The following is a 26,186-nucleotide window of genomic DNA, read 5'->3' as shown; positions in this document are numbered from 1 at the left end:
TTGTTGGCTCCTCTATCATCTGGAGAAGAAAGCCATCATCAACACATTTCAGGAGCCTCCTGGAATGCTTATGCCCTGCTGCGTTGTCCCTCCAACAGATATCGGATTGATTGAAGTCCTGAGTGGGAACCAGGGTTTTTTAACATGAGGCCACTCTTATTTGTCCATTGAGGGCCTCATCCCCTTGGTCTTCCTGGTCAGGAGGCCTGTAGCAGCCCCCCCACTACAATCTCACCTGTCCCTGCCCTCCCTTTAATCCTGACCCATAAATTATCAATCAACTCCTCATCTGTCCCCAAGTGGAACTCCATGCACTCCAGATGGTCATGAACACAGGAAGTGACACACCCTCTTCATCTCCCCTGCCTATCTTCCTAAAGTGCCTGTATCTTTCCATTCCAACACTCCAGTCACAGGAGCCAACACAAAACACCTCTGTGATGCCAAGATCACAGCCCTGCAGGTATGCACACATCTAACTCTTTTTTAAATTCTATGCTACGTGTATTAGCATAGAGGCATTTAAGTAGGGCCCCTATGAAGGTGACTTACTGACTGGAATTCCTTTGTGCTGTTCCTGAGGTCCTCTCCTGTGGCTCTGCATACCCTCTCCAGCCTCTGGCTTCTCCGCTAGGTCTGGTATCAAAGTGTTAAGAGGGGGATGGACTGCAGTTCCCCTTCCCCAGCAACTTTAGCTCAAAAGCTTTCTTCACCAGCTTAGCAAGCCTGTGACCAAAGGTACCCTTCCATATCTAAGTTCATCTGAAAGAAACACTAAAAAAAATAAAAAGTAAACTCTTAAATTTTCTTGCAGTGTGCAGGACCAATTATCGTTTGCTTTTAAACACAAAATCATTGATTGATGAACATACTAACATCTTAATTCCTCTGCACAATACAGAGCACCAATTTTAATTCACATGAATGTTTAAAAGCATTACTCTGTATTTAAAACAGCACTTACTCCCAGCTGCTCAAAATTTCTTTGCTCACTTTACTCCATTAAGTAAAGCTTCCATTAATGCACTCAAATGACTTTTTAAAATTATTTTATAATGCCCATTCATATAACACAGTTTGCTTTGGATTCTTCTTCCCAGAATATCTTCCTGAGCTTATCCTGTTGCCCAAAAGCACTTTAATTTCATGAGCTAAAGACAAGCGTTCTTACAGTCCATAATAAAAGACTTTTTGACTAGCTAGAAAAATAAATTCAAATCATCAAATGTTTGCTAAAAGAACTACTCACACACTCCTCTTCTTTTTTGGCTGAAGGAGAAAGAATGTTTTTTAGTCGGGATCTTTCAGGTGTTAATAAGCCACCAAAACCCATCCTTAGCCTGATGCCTCTGCCTTCACTCCCATTCTCCTTTCTAAAACAAAGTCCATTACTTAACATTTGACATTCAGAAAACTCATACTTTAAACTCTCACTGCCTCCCAGACTAAGGCTATGTAGGAGAAGCAAAAAATATTTGCAGTGAAAGTTGCTTCATAAAAGAAAACATGGTGAAAAGTCACCACATCTATTTTTATCAATGTTTGGGGCATTTTGGGCTAAAATCTCAAGCTTTTATCTTTGCATAGGTAGTTTAATACACTGCAATTCTCTTCTTTTTCTTTTTTTACAAAAACAAACAGTTGTAGTGCAAAGCCTACAGGTTTCACAATATTATTTTTGTATGTAAAGTAGGAACTTCATAAATACTGTATAATGCATCCCTAGATAACCGGAGTATGGCAGCTAGTATACACAAAGCTCTTTTGTTTACTTCATTTCTTGTTTTCAGATTTTTCTCCTTTTCTCCTTTCTGGCCTTCCTATGCATGGATATATCTGTATATTTTACCTCATATTCATGTTTTTTTCACATAATTTGTGAAGTTAGGGTTTTTTTAAACCCTGGCTTTATCTGTTTTCATTTCCTCTTCAGAATTTACTACTGATCCTTCAATTTGTTACTCTGACCAGCAGCTTTTGCTTTCAACTTTCCTCCCTGAAACCATGGAAAATAAATGGATGTGGTTAGTTGAGTGACAGAAGAGCAATTCACAGCTACAAAGCTACACTTCCTTAAAAAACTACAGCACACCTAAGAATGTTCTTGCTGCACCTCCCTAGAGAAACCAACACCCACCGTGCAGACTGCAGCACTACTGCAAAAAAAGAATTCTTGACAAAATATATATGCCTGCAACTCCTTCAGAGAAAGTACTGTAACACAGAGCACATAGGGCAGGGCAAAGTGTGCTCCGAGACATTCATACCCAGAGTGCATTTATCAGCACTGTCTTCAAGGACCGACCCACAGCACACTCAAGTACTCTAAATATTTCCAAGAATTTCAGGTCATGCTCTTTATCAGTCCTCCACCATACATAAAACACACTGTAATATTTCACATTTATACAAGCTTTTCTGAAGAGCAGACACTTCTGTGGAAAAAAAGGAGAAATAATTAATTTAAAGTATATAATGTATCTTCCCTAACATAGCTGTGGTCATAAAAAGGTACTAACTGTTCATAAAAGGGTATCAATTCATCAACAATTTTATTGTCATTAAAGGACAGAAAAATAAAAATCCAGGAAAGTTCTTGTAGGTAGTAACTCTATTTTATTCTTCAGGAGTAACCTTAAACATGATTGGAAGTAAAAGAATGTTGAAACAAAATAATTAAATTTTTAGTAACTACATAATAGCTATGCATGTCAGGGTTAAAGGTTTTAAGCTTCTTTGAGCAGTATAATGCTGCACTGTAAAAATAAAATAATCTACACATAAAACACTTCTTTTATGTGCAGGTTCAATACTTTATTCTTCACATGCTGAATTTACAGAATAACAAAGAATTGTTGTTCCATCGACTTGTATGAAACACCTATAACTTGAGACTAGTCGCACCTAATTTTAGCACTTAAAAACCAGCTGTTCCATCTGTACAAAGCATCTAGGACAACTAGGCTTCCTGACAGAAAAAGGTGATCACTCTGAGAGGATGGTATGTCACACACAAAATCACAACAAAAAAACTGTTTAAACAAGACATCTGTCTCCACTTACTATGGATTAAATCTGCAGAGATCATGCTTATGCTAAGCTTCTACACTGCTACAGTTAGGGCAAGATGAGTCCCAGCTTCACCTTCTGAATAACCATTTCACTTCCCAGTAGTTATATGGCCAAGCAAGGAAACCCTGACTATCACCTGACACACAAACCCAGCAGTGCTTTACCTGGGTAATGCACAAGTTCTTTGTTTTGTAGAATTTACCCAAAGATAACTCTACTTTTCTAAACGTGGCTATTTCAGAAGGAATGGGAAAGGGAAAATGCTTTTTGTTGGCACCGTTTTTTTCTCTTCCAGATGCAGTACCGTGGCATTTTAAACCTCCGTAGCAGTTTTAGGCTGTAACATTAAGCAACTCCACACAACAAGAAACAATACATTACTATCACAGTCAATTCAACCTTCATCAGAATTGGCCTTCTGCAAGCTAGCAAAAATAGTTCATTCACACCTGGAGATTTTTCTCTGAAAAAAATGTTGAAAAATCTTTATTGTTGATATTTTTCCAGGCAAAACAATTCATTATCTCCACTTACAACACAGTAATATCTAATTTACGTTCTATTCCTAAGGAAAGACAAATTAATGTCTAGCCTCAGGTGCTGGTGAAAATAATACTCATAATTTAGAAGACTTGAAAAAGAGTAATAGCTGAAATGTAAGAATAGAAATCAGGCAAGGAAAATAAGGGGAAATAAATTCCTGGTTGTTTAAGGAACCAAGGTAAGTGTCTTGGCACTGAATAGACCTCTTAGTTCAATACAAGCCATGAAAGTCATATCCTAATTTTATTTCTTGCCTAGTAATAATTTTAACAGAAAAATGAATACATAAAGATACTAAATTATACAAAGAAGATTTCTCAAAATTTTTCCACTGTTAGGATGATATATGTTATCTATCCACGAGCAACTGCACAATATCCTGACATCCTTGAGAAGTAGCATTCTTGTTATCAAAACTTTTCTTGACCTGGTTCTTTCTATTTTCTCAGGTTCTAAGGATTTGTATCCCAATGGCAAAGATACAATTTACGACAGAAGTAGATTTTGTGGACTTAAAAAAAGGAACAATGGATTGCAGAAGAGAATAGCTTTTCTTCTTCTCTTCTATTTCTTCTACCAAAACTTTTCTGAAATAAAAATTAAAATCTCCTCTTGCCTTATCACAAGACTCTTTCTTCCACCCTGGCACAAAGAAATGCATGAAGCTTTGAGGTTAACTGACATTCAGATTAAAGCAAAACTCCTCCATGAAGACTACATTCATAACTATGAAGAAAGGTAACAAATTATTGTAGAGCAATAATTATCTACAGTGGAAATTATCTAAAGCAATTCTACCAAGAATTATTCAAGCACTAGAAAATTTGACATATGACACATTTCTGCCAACTGACTGTTGCCATATGTGAGCAAGTAAATGAGGAAAAAAAAAAACCAGCATGCAAGATATGGGGAGGGAAACACGACAAAAATCCAAGAGCAGGGAAGACAGAAATATTGGTCAAATCTTCATATGTTGGTATAGCAAAAGTAAGCTAGGTATCTACTACTTGCAGCTGTACTGTACATTTATCAGACCAAGATACTGGGGTTAGAAATGTGCAGGTACAGAGCACAGACCTTGCACACACCATAGGATCTGTCTGATTTAAGGCAGAGATGCTAACAGCCAGTCAGCAAAAACAACATGGTCATTTAGAGCTTGAAGTCTTACCATTCCTCTGATGATAACGTTAGCAATTTACTCCTGCCTGGACTGTATTCTTAACAGATAGGATGGAGGGAGAAAGCAATCTAGGTATAGTTTTAAAAGGCTTATACAAGGAGGAAAAGTGAAGAAACACCTCCTGAGAAAGAAACTGAGGCATCTGGGAAGCACGATTTTTACTTGCAGCAGATTTGCCCTTTCAAACAAGTGTAGTATCCATTAAGCTCATTCCCCTTTTAAACAACTCTTCCTTTTAATTACAGCTCAAATTATGCGGAAAAGGGATGACCTTTCAGGAGATAAAAACTTCAGCAAAATTTCTCCCTCTCCAACTGTCACACTAATCAATGCTGAAAGGCTTAAAAGCCTTAGAAATGTCTTACTAATTCCTTCATTTCCAGTTAGTTCACAATGAAAAACAGAAAACAGAGTCTAATGTATAGGAACACAGTTAGCAACATAGAAAGGCTACTGTAATATTAACTAATACCTCCTATTTTAACATAAATTATATCAAGACTATCATACACATACTTGAGGAGTCTTAAGCTTGTCTTAAATACTTTTATAGTCATAAAGTGTAATGGAACAGGGAAAATGATATCCAATCTCAATCATGTGCTTTTCCATGACTGTGATCTTATATTTTGGTACTTTGGGGTCAAGCTCCTACTCTAACCTTACAGGAAAAGGGGAGATGCAATAGCCTTAAGCAAATTAAATGACACCTCTGAAGTATTTGAACACATCTGTTTTCCCTTAGGCAGCTTTATCTTTGAGAACCTTGAAAAAACACATTAACAGGAAGAGTCTGCTCTCATTCTGCTGCTCAACAGGTAGATTACCTAAATATTATGTGCATACATAGCAGAGGACATGAACATCTCCAACAATGCTCTCTCTCTCTCCAATCACTGTCAGAAACAGACAAGGAAAACCCCATCTCTCCCTTCTAAAGTCTTCAGTGTGTACTCTTGTTTTCCTCATTTTAATTCTCCTCTTTCTTCTTCATTCTTTACCGCAGAATTGAGGTTAACCATGGCTGAAAAAAATACCTGAATAAATTTCCCCCACAGATTAAGGAACCTTTCCTCCTCTCATACCTACTTCAGTTGCTAGAACAAAAAGAGTCAAAGAAAATATGTACTCTGAAAATCAAGAAGTCATCACTTCTAACCTTTGGGGGTCCTGAATTAAGTCCCAGCTGAAATACCAAAATTTCTGTAGCAGTATAGCTGATTTATGAATACCATTCGTAAACAGAGCCCCTGACCTCCATGGGATCTTCCTCTGATACTCATAAGCATTTGGAGAGCTCTGAAGCATTATTGAAAGAAAAAACAAAATTTCTGAAATGTGTCAAATATGTTCTTTAAAAAAACACCTTTTCTTTTTCATTTGAATTAAAATTTAGTTACCAGTCAGAAAAATTAGGACATCAACAACTGAAATATTTTTTCAAATTTCAGGTTTAACAACAAATAAGTTAAATATATTTGGAACCTTTTTGATAACAGCAGTGATTTTCAGTTGCCTTCAAATAATTGCACACCAACAACCTACTTTCACATTGCCACTGAATGTTTTCTGGTTTCAGAAAGCAGCAGTAATACATTTCCTGCTAGCCACAATACATAAATTTGTTTAGTGACTGTTCTTCAAAAATAAGCTCAATGGACTAACTGCTGCCTACAAGCAAGTTGGCTAACTGTTCTGCATTAACTTTTCACTTGGAGGTAGTAAAAATGAGGTTTATATTAAGCTACTTCATACAAACGCACTTAAGTAGTTTGCTGTAAAACTACACGTTTTGTTCAAAGTACCACATAGATCCATTCAAATCACCTCTGCACACCAAATTCAAACACCAAAATCATTGAAAGTGTGAGCATATATTGCTTTTTTTAGGCATTGCTCAGAAACAGGATAAACTAGCTTGCTTAATGCCCTGCATTACTAGAGCCATGCTATTTCTATATTTTTATTATTATTACTTCTATACCCTCACTCATTACCTGTATCTCTTGAGAGCATTTTGCCATGTAGATGCACCTTTAGTGTCTCCACAGGGAGATACCAGAAGGAACAGCTAAAGCATTTGCTCTCTATACCTACTTATTTTACATTAATCATCATATACATGTATCTGTTGATAGTAATTTTGTAATCAGGACTCAATTCACAAGATTACTCATACTTCATTTCTGTAACTCTTCAACATAAACCTCAAAGATGTATCTCCATCCCTGATAGCAAAAGTGCTCAGTAGAAATTAATAGCCATAGGAGTGACAGAAACCCTGATGACAAATACCTTTTTAAGCAAATAATAGAGTTTTAGTAATATCTTCCATTTTCATTTGGAGAGAAAAGTTATTCCAAGGTCCTCTCTATACTCACTGTAATTGATACAGCAAGGATAATATGCTGTCCATTTATCACAAACTGATTTAAGTCTTCCTAACATCCCCACCTTAAATAAAATATTTCTATATGAGACAGAATTATACACATGACAAACTTAACAAGTCAGTATTATTGCATGAGTCCTTTTAAAGCAAAATAATGAAAGCTTATAATTTTTGACTGCAAAAGAAAGAAAAAAACCAAAAAGCCCCCAAAAAATAAAAAAGCTTTTATTTTTCCTACAAATTTAATTTATGCCACACCATATATAGCAAGGTATCTAATAAAAAGAACCTACAAGACCCTTTCCTCAAGCTTAGCTCTGTCATTACAATTAAAGAAGACATAAAATGAGCATCTGGCCTCATCTGTTTTTTCTTGCAGTCTCAAAAAAGAGAAGAATATTAACATCTCAGACCTACAGTTAACAGCCAAAGGACATTTTTGACAAAAAAGTCCAGCATGTGCATATATACGCACACACTAAAAAAAACCCCTGCTCCTCCTGCAAACAGCCACATATTTGCCCTGCTGTTTTGCACCTAAATAAATCTAAAACACGTACCATTGCCTTTAAAAATCCAGCTACTAAGAAATTACCATCCTGTTGCTATAATTTTTTACATCAGTGAGAATACCCTTCTAGTGCTTGTTGTATATATATCAACATTTTATTTTCCTGTTTCCCCTAGAGAAGCACTTAAATTCCTTTGTTCCATTAGTTATCTAATAAAGCAACAAAAAAGTAAACACAATACTCAAAGATATGAAAAACATTGTAGTAGACCAATAAAAATGAACAGGAAAATATATGAAGATGTAAAGTATATGAAATTACTCCTTAAAAACCAGAAAGCAAATATTAAGCATATTTACTTTGTCCCTTTAAATAGACTACATATGCTAAAGAATTATTCACCAAGCAACCAAATCCAAATGCTAACTTGATAACAAGAAAATTTAATTATGTGCAGCAAGTTGCTGCTTCTTTGGTTGCTTAGTCATTTGGGTTTGTTTGGGCTTTTTTAAAGTATAATCTAAGAATCACATATATCTCTACATATAATCAATCACCAAAATCCATCAAGAAATACGACGTCTATTGTGAAACCACACTGCAGCATCACGCTTCCATTCCAAATCAGTGATATGGGGCAGCAAGGTACTGACAGAAACTACCAAGAACTGGTATTAGTATTTGTGGCACTGACCACAAATAGATTTTAGTATTGTGAAACAACTGTAACAATTGGAAGTGTCTAATAGCACTCATACATAGCAGTACACCACACAGGTTTCATTTAAATTTTTATCAGGTGTTTTACAGGTTTTTTTTCGATAGTTTGAGAGAGTACATCGTTTTCGTTCCTAGGTCAGTTCTACCTTGAATTCACTACAACCATAAGAACTTTTCACATATAACAGTAGAACCTTTCACAATCACCAGTACTTCTGGTGATTTTTTTTTCCCCAGGCAGTGCTGTATAATAGTTAATACTACAAGTACATGAGCATGCAACTGACTTTCCATACCAAGTTTCTCAAATAAATGTATCTTCACTTTCTACAAAAAAAGTCTTAACGAAGACAAATTGACTGTTTACCGTTTCAAACATTTCAGTGGAAATCATCAGATCTGCTGAAAATAATTAATTTTACATCAAAAACTCCACATTTTATAAGAAAACTATACAGAAATCCCACTGGATAAGGCTATTTTCTACCTAGAAACTGATCGTTTTCTACACGTGTTCAATTTAAAAGCTACTTTCATCTTCTGCTGTATTCATCAATAGCCCTACAGAACCTGAAACAACTTATCAACACAAAACTTTCCCTAGATACTCAAAAAACATACAAATCTAGTTCAGAATAGTGTCTTCAGAATAGCGTCTTCAGAATAGCAGCTCTAGCCGAATACAAGCACATAAACTATGGGAGTTGGCTGCTGAAAGACACCTGGCCCATAGTTCATGATATTCAAGTTACATTTCATACAGTAAGTGCTCGCCTAGGATATAAAAAAATTGAGGTCATGCTCTTGATTTCTGCTGTTCCTGATTAGTTATTGCTTATTCTTCAGCAAGTTATTGTGCAAGATCTACAACAAAAACACATCTGCAGAAGAACAAGTAAGTTTACAAATAAGGCAAGTTTCTACAATTCATGTCCTGTAAGGCAGGGTTCAAAATAAACTGTTGATTCGGGTGTTACAGGAATGTTTAACTTTAAAAGAGCCAAGTCACAGGAAGGAGTGAGTGGCTTGTGTCCAGACATAAAGGAAATACAGAATTTTCAGGCACAGAAGAGTACATGACAAAGATGGGATACACAGCTGAAGCTGCAGAAACTGAGTGCCATCTTGAATTTGAACACAATCTTACTTTTAGCTTTACTGTTTAACATAAAATTTTGAAACATGTCCAAATAAGATAAACTACATTAACTACCGAAAAGATTTTGGGTTTCTTGATGTATATTCCTCTTGAATAAACTCTAAAATATTGAAAAGAATAGTGTTTGCTCAGGATAGTTATACCTGCAAATAACAATCTAGAAATTAATCTACATGTTCTTACAAACCTGATCTGAAATTTACTGGCACCAACATTATTTTCTCCTGCACAGCAGATCCCTCCACAAATTCTATGATCTGGATACTTTTACTGCATTAGTAATGAGAAACTTCATTTAAAAGAAGGTCTCAGGTTTCAGTGGTCAAAAAACCCTGTGGTTTTAACATTTTCTTAAAAAAAGAACCAAATAAATTCAGACACTACAGCAGCTTGACAGTTTATTATATCTCCTTTCTTTTGTGTATGAAAGGTGAATTACACTGTCAAAGTAACTGGTGCTACAATTAATCTTTCCAAAGTAGCAGAGCTTAACTTTCTGAAACATCAAAGTAATACTGTCATATCAAACCCACGAGTAAGGCATTACGTATGCCAAAAGCAAACAATTCAACCATTTCATCTATTAAAAAACAACCCCACACTATTGGGATGAACACTGAAAAAAGAAACTTGCCAGATAGTAACAATCTTAACACAAATTAATAACCTCACTTAATGGAATCACAGCAAGTGATTTCACAGGAAGCCTGCTCACAGGCTTACATCAGCCACAAGCCTAAACTCTTTGCTGGACAGAACACAGAGCACTGAGCACTCAAGATGTGAGAAATTCAAATTCAGTATGCAGAAATCAGTCCCAGTAGTGATTAACTAGGATAACTACACTGTCAGTTTGGTTCAACTCAGAAATCCAGTGTCAGAACCCGTCTAAAACTGATACCAACCTATCAAAGAATTGGTCAGTAGTGCTGGACTAAAATTGAACCTTTATAGTTAAATGCTATATTAACAAATCAGTACACCTGACCCTTCATCATTGGTATTTCAGGATGCACTAAACATGTTCAAACATTAACAATTATAGTGAAAATTAAGACTTAGCACTCAGTCTTATTTTCATCACCTTACTAAATGATTTAGGAAACAAGCAAGCTGTTTTTAGTATAGTAAAATACAGACTGCTGGAAATTAAGAAGGAATCAGATCTAGTAAAAGAATCAGATAAATTCCAGTTCTCCAAATAAACACATGCAGTAGGCCATCTATACAGGGTAACTAGACATCCATGAGGTAAAAACTGGGTACTCAAATGCCTTTGGATTAATATTTTCTCACAAACTGTGTTGTTCCATTCTCAGAAGAAATCATGGAACAATACTCATGTGATCATAAACCAGCAATTTTTCTTTAGAAACCCTCTAAATTGTTCTTAAGCTTTCTTCCCAGAATGCTGATTTAATTGCTGTGTGCAAGAAACTAAATAGAGAGAAAACAACGTAAATTGAGCAATGACAATAAACTAGGTGAGAAACAGTAAATCAAAGGACAATATGGAATAATTATTTCATATGTGTTATTTTTTTAACTTTAAAGCAAAAGTTATTGGGGTGATGCAATACTACTTCGTATTTAGCAAAATGCTTAAGTATTCTGCTGTTTCATAAGACTTCACATAGTTTCCTCAAACTTTTCTCAGAAAGCTAATACATAGAGTTTGAAGAAGATTTCAGGATTCTTCCCTGTTCTTACAAATCATCTTGGCAGCAGAGATACCAGACAGTCATTACAAAGACCTGTTCCTAACACCTCAAGCCAAAAATCACTCAGAACAGCAATACACAGCTAAATAAAATTATCAAGTCCTTAACTAATTTTACACTGTTGGAGTGAAGCCCTTAACCTCCTTTTAATCCCCTATAACTCAATTATTTCTTAAACCCTTTTCCCAGTGAACAACCTACACTTTTTACAAGGCATTTTCCCTGCCAAACTGTCCTGGTTTATAATAGAAATCAGGTACATAATTCCTTCTAAATAAAAAAAAAAAACCAAAAAAAAACCCAAACCAAAAAACAAAAAAAAATCCCACCAAACGACAAAAACACAAAAGTACCTGTATTTTGAAAAGCAGAAGGCATTATCTAGGAGTCACAGTCAAATTTCACAGAATACACACAAATAAAACAGATTCTTGTTATCGATATTTAACTTAAGCAAGCCCACCATTCACTCAAATCCATCTTTAAGAAACTTAAAACTTGCAGGAAGAAAGCAGGAAGACTTCCAGATTCATACAGTCTACTTGTCAGAAAGGACAAAAACAGAACGAGAAAAATTCTTCCAAATTCATGACCTAAGTGGCAAGATCTGGAATTCTGATCTGAAACTCAAGTTTTTCAGATAAGCAGCTCTATTTCTGATACAATGCAACTGTACTGCCCAGCTTTCCACTAATCCACATTCAGGGAGGGCAGGCAGTTTACATGCCCACTAGCTCTACCCCCCCAGGGATGGATGGTGCTGTTGACCTTCAGTTTCAGAGTTTAGAGTCTCATGCATTTAACTGTTTAAAACAGGGGTGATATTGATTATTTAGATCCAGGTTGAAAAAGGAAGAAGTTCTTCCTTCACCCATTTTTCTAGTTCTCTCATGGCAAACACATAAAAATGAACTGGCGTAGAAAAGGCATAAAATTATTGGTTCTTGCCTGGAGACTACAAGCAACACTAACAACTGAGATGTTTATGGGATTGACCAGGGACTTGAACCTGGTGTAAAGGCTGAATAAACAGGGACATTTTTCACTGTGACCAGTGTCTAAGAAATCTAGAAAGTACATGCTGCAAATCCCTACAGCTGATGTAACAGCAATAAAATTTTGACTTTCATTTCCTCCTACTCTCATTTCTAATTTTCTGGTGCATGTCATAAAAGGGAAGTGATGTAAAATATTTTGATTTTAGTGAAAATACTTAAACATGAACAACCTATTGTGTTGCCTATCAAGGAGGGAAATAGCAAACAGCTTAGCAGATTTCTGAATAAAGATGAGGAAAAAATGCAAATGTTAGGAACATCAAATTTTCCAGTGACTTTTTAAGAAAACAAATCTGAGACAGGTATAACAGAACTTCACTTAAGACGAGTGAAGTTAAGTAGGATATACCATAATATGAACAGAGATTAAATAGAGACTTCAAAAAAATTTAGTTATAATTACATGATGGTATATCTTACCTAAACTAGGTTTTGACTTGTTCTGCCTACAGATTTGTACCATACTTAGGACATCTAAGAATTAACAACACCAGATGATGAATCTACTCTAGCACCAGATGAAAAAAGCAGCTACTGTGTAAATCCATTCCAGTACTTTGCCATCAACCCTGTGATTTCCCACAGAATTAAGCCATGCAACAGATGCTTTAATACCTCAGCTTTAGTTTATCACAGTATTATTATCTATATAAATGGCCTGATACAGGATGAAAATCTTGCCTCAGAAATATTGTCTTGCTATACACTGCAGCTTTCTTAATGCTTGTCTGATTTTATTTATTTCTACTTCATAATTGTCACCCTCCAATTTACTTGACTTTCTGCACTGTTTTGCACAGTGCAACATGTGATTCAGCTAAAGGGGAAAGCAGAGTGATCATACAATATGCAATTCACTGTAGGAGTCAGGAATGTAAAGGCAGCAGGGAGGCACCTACCCACCATTCCATGAAGCAATGCAGCAAATGAATCAGACACAGACTTTAAATACACAAACAGAAATCCTTGAAGATGAATGAGGCAAAATGAAATACTTTGATTCATATCAGTGAAACTGAAAGATTGTTTTCTACCTGCACCTCGCAAATGGGTGAAGAGGGGAAGCAAGGGGGAAGAGCCGCAGAATAAAAAACAAGTAACAATTTATTCAGGAAAATAATTCATTGAAAAGGAAAATGAAATCCCCATTCAAATACACTAACTTAACAAAATAAAGACCCGTGTTTTCATTGTACTCCATAAGTAGCAACGAACTTTGAATTCTCTTATACCTAATAAAGCAAAAAGGAAAAAAATAATGCAAAAAAAACCCCTCCACACAACAGTCTTGGTACTTATACTAATTTACTGGACGACTTAATTTGTTCTCCATTTCAAGTATGCTTTGTTTCCATTTTTCGAAGATGCAAAATATATCCAGAAGTCTGTTTTATAAACTAAATGGCAAAATAATGATTCAAAATAAGCAGACTGGCATAATTCCATCTCTCACAAACATCAGTGAACATATCCTCTGTGACCTCGATTAGACAAGACTACCAGCAAACCAGGTTGAGATCCAGTCTAATACAACATGATCCCAGAGAAATCCAGAGTGAAGATTTGATAAAATGGGGAAAAGAAAGCAATCCTAAATCTTCAAGCAGAAACATTTCACTTCCTGCAAAACTCTTTAAAAATACACTATTTGAACAATTTCCTTTAACATTTCAGACCACATAGGGTTAGCTGACTACACATCACTGATGCTTTTCAAATTTGAAATTATAATTAATTCAGCATTATGAAGATTATTTTCTTTTTTTCCTTCATTTTCCTTCAATCAACCACTTCTCTTGATAAACGCGAGATGTAAAATAATACATCACAATGTCTTTTGTTTCATCCTTATGCTTGATTACTCCTGGCAGGTTTTTTGGTCTAATGAGCAAGCTGTTTGGCTACAGCTACCTAAATTAAAACAACTGAAAAATTCATTTGTCAAATCTGAAAATGCATCTACTTCATTTTCAAGCTTAAATTTGTTTTATTGCAGTATGAATGAATGATGCACATGGACATATTTTAGCTCAGTTGTATAAATACTGTAAGAACTTTTACAGCTGTAGAAATTTTAGCTTCAACTAGTACTTTTTGTCAGTGATAAAAATATCTTTCTGATATAACCAAGCAAGAGTAGGATCTGTGTATGTGGGAATTAAGCATGTGCAAATTACTAACCTTTATCTGCAGTAGAACAAAAAGCACAGATATCTGTAGAAAAAGCAGCACTATACAGATACTACTAACCAGATGAACTTTTTAGTATTAATAATGTTTGACAGCAACTTACAATATTTTAGGAAAAAGATTTCCTAACATTCATGCTGTTGAATAGTCCAACTACACTCAAACTGGGCTGGAAAGCCACAGCCCAACTGTAAAAAAAATTCAATTATTTTCCAGCTAAAGGAATATCTGTTTGACAAGAAAGATCTTTTTAAAACCTAAACTATGTAAGATGTTATCACATTTTACAACCAGATAAGCACTGTTGGAATCAAACATCAGCTTTGCTTCACAGAATAATTTCTCACATTTTCTTTAAGTATTATTTTTATAACTTCTCCCACCTTTCTTGGAGAAGCTGGAGTTCAAACAAACATTTTCTTGACAATCACTACATGTTTGTAGCAATACTTGCCTTGTTCTTATGTGATATTTATAGGCATGTAGAAAAAGAGGTAGTTCTTCCAGTCAGTGAACTGAAACTATTGCAGATAATAACTGCCTCACAAATCTGAGATATGAATTTAGAATTATTATTTTATTCTGCACACTACAAACATTGTTAAACCCATGTCACTTTCCGTATATATCCAAAAACGATCTGCAATCAATGGGATATCAAACGGTAAGATAAAACTGCAGACATGGTGAGGTTGGACCTATAAAATACCTCTAATACTCTATGAGGTACTTTGCTCCTCAGAATGAGGGATAGACAGCGCAAAATCACTTTACATTTTTATTGATCTGAGGTACCAGTTAGCATAAGCGTGTGTGTGGGTGCCCTCACACACACAAGGCATGGTTCATTTATTATTTTAAAAAGAAACAAAAAAACCCAACAAAAACCAAACCAAAACACATACATCATCTCAACTTTTCCATGTGCTGGACATCAAATACTCTATAACATTAGTACTTCAGAACCTTCTGGGGGAAAAATGTTATTGTCTTCCAGTGAGTTATGTTACTCAAAAATGTTCTCTGTGATGCAGTACAGCACCTTAATTGTGCCTCCCCTGATGGGGAAGGCTTTTTAGAGTCTTTGTGAGGAGTCCGAGAGACGAACGGGACTTCTGTATTTTCTTCAGGTTCTTCAGGTTGTTTATGATATCTGACCAGTAATTCACATGCTGACAGCATAGCATGAAGCAGAGCAACATACAAAAGGCAAAATGCAGGAAAGCTCAAGGCTTTTTAAAGGTAAACTAAACAATGGTCACTTAAAACAAAAGGTATTTTCACTTTTCTACCAATTATCTTGTCACATAGACAGCAACTGAGGAACTCTTTATCCAATCATCCCAAACTACTTCTACTGCAGAATATGGAGTAGTAGAAGAAGAAGAAAAAGGTCTGGAGAACAACAACAATCCTCCATTTTGATGTTTTTTGCTTTTATCTATTTACTATATTCATAAACCCAAGACCTCTAAGTTTTTCACCCTGTGACAATCTTACATAATATTCTATCACCTAATTCACACCAGTGTGGATTCTAATTCTTCCCAAAGGGTAGGGAATTTTCTCCATGGATGAAGGTCAAAAACAGTGTTGTCCACGGGGGTAGAACCCTTCAAAACAGGCAGAGAAATATTCTCTGCACTCTGGGTTCCCACATCCTGTTTACAGAAGCTGTGCTACAATCCAAATCTAGAAAACTTGGAGGAAAAAAGTGATAGTTTCATATGCCCTAAGAAACTATCATTTTACATGGGAATGAAAAAAGAGAGGAATTGTAAACATTCAGCCTATGTAAAAAGTATGCAAACACAGAAAGGTACAGTAGCTTTTGTCCAAACCACAGTTCTACTACTGTGTAGAACCCAGTTTATAAATACGCATTCAGTCCTAATGAAGAACATTGAATGTTTGAGGTTTTATATTTCTAAATTCTTCAATCTGCAGTAAAAATCTACACAGTGAATTCTACTTCTGCATATGCCTCCCTCTCCATCTTTACGAGACTACACCCGCAGATCTCAGAGAGAAATCTCATGATTCATAATCATGTTACACTTAACTTGGCTAAGATGCTACTTACAGTAACTACAAGGCAGTCTTGGGCATCTTTCCCTGCATGCTTTTAGAGGATATTTTCTTTTGAGGAATTGATGAATCTCAGAGGATATCACAGATGGAACCAACCCTTTTTTCTAACATATTTGAGTCTTTTTCTTAATAGTGTAAAGAAATTCTGTCTGCTCATGCCCCAAGTACCAGATTTCATCAAAACAGGACCTTGTAACTTCCTACCAAGAATTCCTGAGTAAAGTTTGATATATAAAAAATAAGCACCTGCATGAAAAATTGAACAGTTTAGCAGTTTAGGAGAGAAATGCTAGATTTAATAAGATTTAAAAAATAGTTACGCACTTAGTGCGCTTTAATCCAGTTCACATATGAAATATTGTGCACTATTTGCAATACAGTAATCAATCTGACAGCCCTTTGCTGGCTTTGGAAACTAAGAGCTCTTCACATTCACGTTCTTTGCTCCTGGATGTTGGAAACAAGACTGCCTACCTAATTCTCAGTATGCTTAAAGACTCAAACACCAGATCAAGACAGCGAATATGTATCTTGGTGATTATCTTAATGAAAATTCTGAGGCCATTTCTCTATCTTCCTTAAGATTTGAATTGGCTTGCATTCCAACATCATCTGTGATTTTTCACATAAAAGCAATTGGCTTTTATTGACAATGCACACAAGAAAATTCTGCGAACATGGTAGAATAGAAATCCTTTTAAACAGCAAATTAGCATAAGAAAAATCAAGCACTCGTTCCAGTCATTTCGTATTTGGGCCGAAGAAGGGAATGCTTCCAGATCAGAGCAATACGAATTTAAATGGTATTCTTCCTTATTCTTCTGCAAAACAGCATAAATCTGTTGCCTAGATCATCTGGGAATACTGCAGCTAATTAATTCCCTCACAGTGCAGGCCTTAAGAGTGCAAGCCTTAATCTATGCCAGTAGCACACAAAGATTCCCAAAACCTGAAATGCTTTTGCCAAAGTAGAATTTTTGAGTGTAATATAATCTGTCAGGATAAAAGTAAATAAGCCACTATATACAGGCAAACTTGTTGTCAAATCCAACGGTCTACTCGGGCCCTAAACTTTACAAATACAGAGCTCTCAGAGCTTGACGTGGACTTCTTAAATCTGACCAAAGTGGCTAACTTAATCTTTCACAAAAGGCTGGAAGGGCACTTTCTACAATGGATTCTTGTCACTGCTGCTTTACCTACCAATCAATTGATTTCCCTTCTAAAAATCACTGTTTGGGTTTTCTCCTGAAGTGATGTTCCAGTCACCAATACAAGCCCTGCCAAAACCTCAAACATATATGCATCATTAAATATAGATCCCCACACTCTTCATATTAATAACTTCCCTCTGTTTTAACGAGTAGCTGGTAAAACACAGATCATTTTTCACATGCAGTAGCATATAACAAGGAGTAAGTTCTGTACTTCTCACTGCTATGCTACAAAGATTTAACAACTGGAATTAATTTCATCATCAAGAGCAAGCTCAAAAATGTCACAGGAGTTTGTTTTCAGCTGCATGTAGGCCCCAGTGTAAGCGCACTACATAAAACTTTGATGACTTGCAGACTTTTTTAGAGAGATACTGAACAAGCTGTAAACTGACAGTCTCTTCTAAGTCAATGATTATGTATCACATGAGAAAATAAAAAATTAGTTCATAAGAATTTTCTGCAGCAAAATGTCAAGCACTGGATAGTCTGTAATAACAATATATTAAGATAATACTTTCTGGAAGTGGTAAAATACCAGAAAGTTTGAACGATTTAAATCTTTTGAACCCATTCGCTTATTGTGTTCTGTTAAAGCAGCCACTTGCAAAGATAATAACAGAGCAGTGAAATCGCATCCTCATTGTAATGTGAAAGCTTTGTCATGGGTTATAATTTCATTTTAGCTCTCCTTGTGTCCCGTCCAAGGTTGCTACCTTACACTGTAGCACCTTTTTTAGGTACGCCATTAATTCCTACAGAATCTCCCTCTGTAATCTATCAATATGAAATGGGACAGTAAAAGTGAAAAACCATTAAAAAAAAAATATAACAAATAGCTAAGGATTGTTCAAATTAGGTAAAAATGAGCAGTGAAGCTCCAAACACTGATATTACTATCCACTAACTTTTCTCTTTCAGAAATCAAATTTCAAGAAATATTAAAATTACAAAAACTTTTAATACAATCCACTACGGCAGCACTTACTAGAATTGCCTCCACAGTATTTGTTTCTAAAGCAAACAGGCAAGATTTTTAGCACTAAGCACAGTGGGACATACAGATGCAGAAAAAGAAATTCTCTATGTCTATTAACTCTCTATGTCTATGTCTCTAAGACATTAAAATATGTCAAGACAAATAGGATAATAGAAAAACAACAAACAACACCATTGCAAAATCAATACAAAAATTGTAAAAAAGTCTAAATTAGAAAAATTAACACAAAACAGAACTACAGATATTTTACTAAAGTACTATTTCTATACTGATAAAAATATGATAGAAATACCTTCGTTAGAATAAAAGTTGCCTTATGCTTGAATACATGGGAGTTGGTCTAAAGCTAGGCTCCAAAAAAGTAACCAGATGCTGAAAGATTTTTTTATTTCCTTCAGCATATATTGCAGGGAAGGGAGGGGATGCAGGGACAACACGGACACACCAGGAGTCATGACAACATGGACATGACACAGACTGCTTCAACTCAGTCGAAGGAGTTACACTCAGAAACTGGCCAACACTTGCAAACACACTAATCCAAGCTATTATTTCTCTTTTCTGCAGATAATTACATCAAATGCTTTAATATTATGAATTAATAGAAACAGAGGAGATAGGAAAAAAAGATTTAATGGTGTCAGTCTAAAAATATTCTAATTCTACTCAATCTACTGTTCTCTACATTCTGCCACCCCTCGCAAAACCTCTTAGACATCTTCCCTTTCTGACTGTAAAGCCAAGATAGCCTATGCAGTTTCTGTTACTGTTTCCATCTATTTGTGTATTACAAAGCTATTTATACTACACTATAATAAGCACAGATGGCTAGAGTCAATCCCAATAAGATTTAATGGAAAGACAAGAAAAGACTGGGTATCCATAGCCTCTAAATAACCTACAGCATATAAAATAAAGATTATTCTTCAGAGAAAGGAGATAAAGATAAGATGAAACAATGTTATCAGCTTTACTTTAGATTATGAGGGCAATCTAAGGAAAAGCACATTACCATTTACTTAACTTCTAAACGTTAGCTATATAAAGAGCTTCCAAGTTAATGCCTTCCAAGAGACATGTAAGAGTCCAATGTTAACAACAGTTTGAGATAGTAGACTCATCGTTTTCAGACAAAAAAATATTTGTCACTAGAAACAGGCAGCAAAAACAGGCCATAGGAAAAGTAATGTGAAAGAAAAAAGGAATCTGTACTTGAGAATGACTTAAAAGCACACATAAAAATTAGAACCTCTGTCAATAATATAGAAGAAAGGAAAAATTAAGATTTACAGTACTCTTTCCCATTATAATTTGTCACTTTCCACTTAGAAGTTATGAACAATTCAATAGCCTCTTAAATTTCCTTAATTAGTTAAAATTAATACAAATTCCTAACACTTTCCCATATTTTACAGTTTAAAAAAGAGCAGTCAAGTCCTTATTAGTTTCATTTCAAAGGCAGTTATTACAGGTGAAGGTACAAAACACTTATTCTTTCTGTCAGACCTCCTAGGCTTCAAAATTTTTCCTCTTTCACCATATTAATAAAACTCAGATCATACGAAGTAAGTCATGAAAAAAAAGTGTCTGATACTAATTTAGAAGTGCCAGTTAGTTTCGGCTAACAGGCTGGCACGTGGAAAAGATTCAACACCCTATTTGCAAAAGTAACTTCATGTTAACTACAAGTTCTGTTTAATTTAGGCTTAAGGTAACATAAAGAAGAAGCTAATCTTTCATGTTTTGCAATTCCATTTTCTCCTGATGTCATGATCATGACATATGTATGTCATAAAAGAGCTGCCATACCCAGTAATAAGCATAAAAAGTACCGGAGAAATAAGACCCCCAAATCTTTTTTCACAACTGTTAACAATGAGTTAACATGAGTTATAAAAAAGACAGTGAGTGCCACACTATTCAATCCTAAATACTGATTTCCTCTAAAGTGCATTTAGCATCTTCCAAAAACTAGGAGGGCTTCCTGTCCAATGCAAAAAACTTGCTGAACAGAAGTCCTCCTCCTCTTCAAGTAAAGTTACTGGTACTCCACTCTGGAAGCATGAAAACCTTCCAAGTATTTACACGGTACTCCCACAACGAAGTGCAAAGAACTTGTGATAAATCCTTTTTAAAAGAGCCTTTGGCTTGCTCAGTTGTATAAAGCTGTAATTGTGATCCACAGTTGGAAAGGGATGTTCTGCTCACAACAGTAACGCAGAGTATCATGGAGCGATAAAGCTGTAATTGTGATCCACAGTTGGAAAGGATGTTCTGCTCACAACAGTAACGTAGAGTATCATGGAGCTTAGTTGAGGGGCAGTGTTTGTTTCTGAGAAGCCTTAAACCTCCAAAACAGACAAGGGAATAATGAATGCTGGCCATTAGTGAATTGGTATGGAGACCTAGTATTTGATTTATCTCCTTTCCAAACACAGAGGTTTAGCTTTCACTGATGTTGAAAAAACATACTCTTTAAATACTTCCAAAAGACTCCTCTGGGAAGACCACATGAGCTGCCCAAACTTGCCACATCTTGTAGAAGGCAGTATTTTTGATCGTCAGTGTGAGAACAGCCCACAGCAAAGCAGAGTAAAAAGGAGTTATTACCAGTGCAAACTTCCTCTGCATAGCTGATTGGTTTTAAGGTCTGTTCAATTTTCTTCTACCTCCTTTACCTTAGATAACTATATTAACATGGTGGGATGATAGTTAACACTGTAGTAGGATGTAGCTGGTTACTGCATCATAATAATAGGATCCTATTATTTCATGGCAATACTATGACAGTTGAGCTGTGGAGTTAATTTATCAACTTAAATTTGAAAATAATCACCTAAATTATGACCTCTGAAAAGGAAAAGTATAAATCACTAATACGCAAGTTAGAACCTACAAATCTCTCTTCCAGCACCAAGTAAAATGTACCATACCAAATACCTTTTTAATGAACACAAATGCACAGGACACTGTTTACAAACATCAAATACTAAAATGAGTTACTCTGTAGAATGTTGTTTCATTGAATTTTAAAGAAATTAAAATTTCTAAAAAGAAAGTCTGAAAGATTTTTAGATAGTGATACAATAGACAACTATGCAATTTTGTCCAACGGACTGTAAAGATGATATAAAAAGACAAAGTGATTTTAAATTACAAAGCTATTGTGTTTTGCTCTAGGATTAGAAATACCACCATCATTTGGAAAGCAATCAGAAAGAGAAAAATAATTCCTTTATTCCTATATTCTGTTTTTCGCCATAGATTTACAGCATTATGAGTAATGAACCTTTGCCAGATAAGATTTAGGATGTTCAAAGCAGGAGAGTATAAATGTAATGCCATTTCTCGATCACATTTTTCAAAAAGAAGAATCTTTATTTCAGAAAAACTGCAGTATATATATGTGTTTATCAAATGTCTAGTGCAATCATCATAGATAAAACCACTACCACAAAGCATTATCAATATAACAAAATATGAATGAAGATGATACCCCTTACAGCATCTACTGAAAAGCCTCAATTCCCAAGCTTGAAATAAACAGATTCCCATGGGCTAGGACCACCCAGCATCCTGACACCACTGGCTGCTGAAGCAGCCTAACAAGGCAGCTTGGAAAACCTTAATAAACACATCAACCCTGAGACTTATTTTAGTGACAGACATGAACAGTTGCAGCTACTCAGCAACTGGACTGCAGCAGCACTAAGACTGGGTTAAAAACTCCTCCTCCCCAGCTACTTCAGGCTGGTAAATGTACCCTTGTATAGAACCCAAAACGTTTGACTTGCACACACAACTCAAGGGAGTTGATTTTTGACATATCCCATCTCCCCCCATCTTTAAGACACAAAGTCTCCTATTTAAAAATAAGACCATTCTCAATTTTTGCACAAGAAAAAGATGTGGGAATGTAGGTAGCCTCTAATACACATCTAGTTCCCACTGTTGCACTTTAAGGCACAATTCCTGCCTAGACCTATTTCATTATTTTCAACAGATTTGTCAGAATGATCAAGACCGTTCAAAAGAATTGAAGAGTTGGTTACAGTTCTGCCTATAAAAACTACTGAAAAGATCTTAGCTAATAATCCTACATTCATAACACTTACTGACAAAACTGACATTTTAGAGGATGTTAAGAAAGCTAGGTTTGTGTGTTGGCTTGGTTTTTGGTTTTTTATGAATAAAGTATCATATCCTGTTTATCAGGTTCTGTAAGGGTTGCCTTTCTGAATGACTGTGTTCTTTCTCACTGTGATCCAAAACTCTTAAGAAACTGAGCCAATGAGCCAGAATTCAGGGTCATTATCTTTCACATTAATCAGTCCTGTCAGTTAAGTCTTAAGTTAAGCTTTTAAATACTTCTTTTCACACCAGAATTCCATCTCACCCTTACATCTGTAGGGTACTTAAAGCCTGCAAAAAATATCCTACTCTGACCAGAGAATTAAATTACAAACACAGGCCTTGCATACCTTGATTTTAACTCTGCAAGACAGTTACCCCACGTTTCAAATGCTGTTGTCCTGCTCCTTAACAGGAGGCCACATCTGAATCGCTAATGACATTGCTAACCTCAATTCCAAAACCAACGAATTATAGTCACACAAATAAATTTACAAATTATATCAAAACGTAGGATGTTAAAACTTCTCCACCATGCTATATTTAACTATGATAACTGATAAGTGATCATACAAGATATTTTTTCTCATGCATTCTTGTACAGGTAGATTAACAAAATTTTGGGTGTTTTTACAGTTATGTTATGAATTACTGAAAACTATCCATGCTTTAAAGGGAGAGCCTTGTGAAGTATTAGGACCATCCATAAATATTCCAGACTGGGTACTAATCAATAGGACAAAAGCATTCTGCGTAAGAAATAATAGCATACTCTTCACTGAAGCCCCAGCCTTATAAAACTTAACACAGTGTAAAAATAAGCCAGCATACTTGCAAATTGCCTCAGAAGAATCAGTATGCAGTACTTCCTCAAAGCAGTCACTCTTAAAACCCTTGGGGACACCTACTTGTCACAGAATAAATTATCTGGCTAATATCCAATATTACAGTACATGTCAGCGGGCACCCAGGAGACAGGCATTAGAGAGCACTTGGCTTCCTCAGCCTTGCAGGTTAGTCCTTACATAAATGACTTTGCCCAATTACAAAACATAACTGATATACTTATTTCGGAGTTTTCTAGCAGCAGCCTTCAATCCTAGAACATTTCTATAGCATCAGATTTTGGCTATTTTTCTTTTTTTCCAAAATCACAGGTCCCAAAGCACGTCACACTGAACAGGTATTTTTCACATGAACCTAAGGGGTTTTTTTAAGATATTCAAGGAAAAAAAGATATATCTGACTACTGATTGGAAGTGCTGTCAAACACCAGAGTTATGCTGTTTAATAAAAACTTTTGGGAAAATAAGTTCTCACACAACTTTAGTAGTTCTTTCCTAGTTGCTTAAGATAAATAGCCAAGTTTGCATCCCGCATACAACACAGACATAAAGGCAGAAAATACATGCATCACAAGTCACTCCAGGTCTGTCATAGGTTAGCAAGCATAGTCCCGGAAGGGACGTCCTTGCTAAGGGGTGCTTACAGTTTCCTCTGGGAACTGAAAGAACCTATCAGCTGGCCAGTTTGGATATGGACAATTCTCTAAGCCACTTAAAGTTGTGATCACCTCTGTGATCCACATTTAAGAATAGGCAAACTCCCCCTCCAAGCTCTCTCTCGTTTCCGGCGCTGGGACAGGTGGCTGCAGGGCCCGAGCAGGGCCCAGCGGGCCCGGCCAGGCCCTGCTTGGGCCAGGCTGGGCCGGGCCACGGCCATCCTGAAGCCATGGACATCCTGTTGTAATTTCATGAAGATATGGGGGGTGGAGTGTTCAACTCGTGAGCAAAAGCACCTGCGCTGAGATAGGCAGATGCTGACGCAGCTGTAATTTCATGAGAAGTTTGGACAGGGGGAGATGAACCAGATGAGGACTTTTGCTCCAAACGGGAAAGGAGAAAACCTCAGTCCCTAGAGATGAACCAGATGAGGACTTTTGCTCCAAATGGGAAAGGAGAAAACCTCAGTCCCTAGAGATGAACCAGATGAGGACTTTTGCTCCAAACGGGAAAGGAGGAAACCTCAGTCCCTAGAGATGAACCAGATGAGGACTTTTGCTCCAAATGGGAAAGGAGAAAACCTCAGTCCCTAGAGATGAACCAGATGAGGACTTTTGCTCCAAACGGGAAAGGAGAAAACCTCAGTCCCTAGAGATGCTCCCAGAGATAGTCCTAACGATGAAGATGATGAAGACCCTTTGCTCCCAGGGAAGGAGAAGGGCCTCTGTTTTTGTTTCTGAACGGCTCAACCTTAAAATTGTACCCCAAAAAACTTCAAGAGTGGACCCTCGAAAGCAGTTGCGGGAAAAGCTGCAAGTCGGGGGAAAGGACTCACACGCAGGCAGAGAGACTCCTCTTCCTAAATGGACTGAACAATATTTGGAAGTGGGTGGCTGTCTCGTTGTGATAATGTTTTCATAGCATGAGCAAGAAGAGACTTCTCTTTCTAAATGGACTGAACAAGGTTATTATGGAAGTGGTAAACAGACTGAACATCTTAAGGGTTGTCTTTTCACATTGTCAGTGGGAGAAGGGAGGAAGGTGGGGGGAGGAGGAGAGTTCTGAAGGTGGTATAATTTTTTTTTTTTCCTCCCTCTTTTAGGTCTGTTAATAAACTTCTTTATATTCTTTCAAGTTTGGTGCCTGCTTTGCACTTCTCCTAATTCTTATCTCACAGCAGATAAACAGTAATGAGTATTTTGGACCAAACCACTACACTAAATTGGTGTTTCTGCCTGGTTACAAACCGAACCCGCGACAAGGTCTCAGAAAAATAAGAGACATTTACTTCAGTTTGCTACAGCAAACCACAGTCACCAGCAAGCTGTAGAACAAGAAGAAACCTGTTGCCTCTGAAGTTGCAAACCTAATCAATGCTTTACACTAAATCAAAGAAATACAGTAGGCTAAATAGTAAAGAAACAGAAAATTATTTTGCACGGCTGGAATTCGGATTTCTGAAAGTGACACCAAGGGACGCAGGATACTGGATGATTAAAGAAAATCTTTTCCACTGACAGAAATGTGAACGGCTTTTGAACTGGTTGTGTTTCACTAAACTTGGCAGCAAACACAGCCCAAACTAGGCGCACAGGCGAAGCCCGCTGAGGACAGAGCCACCTTACAGCGGCAGGTTTCGTAACTGATGAGATTCGGGTCAGGCTGGGGCTGCTGCTCCTGGGCTCCGAGCACGGC

The 26,186-nt window shown here is 36.3% G+C and overlaps 1 protein-coding gene across 3 annotated transcripts in view; it reads right to left on the bottom strand.

The window, feature by feature from the left end:
• SPOCK3 (sparc/osteonectin, cwcv and kazal-like domains proteoglycan (testican) 3) overlaps positions 1 to 26,186 on the bottom strand; it is a 187,920-nt gene that overhangs the window by 144,515 nt on the left and 17,219 nt on the right. The gene's annotated exons all lie outside the window — the stretch shown is intronic.

This window comes from Corvus brachyrhynchos, unplaced genomic scaffold, assembly GCF_000691975.1.
Source record: "Corvus brachyrhynchos isolate BGI_N302 unplaced genomic scaffold, ASM69197v1 scaffold178, whole genome shotgun sequence".
Lineage (NCBI taxonomy): Eukaryota > Metazoa > Chordata > Aves > Passeriformes > Corvidae > Corvus > Corvus brachyrhynchos.
Note: the sequence above shows the minus strand (reverse complement) of the source record. Positions and strands in the feature narration are given on the sequence as shown.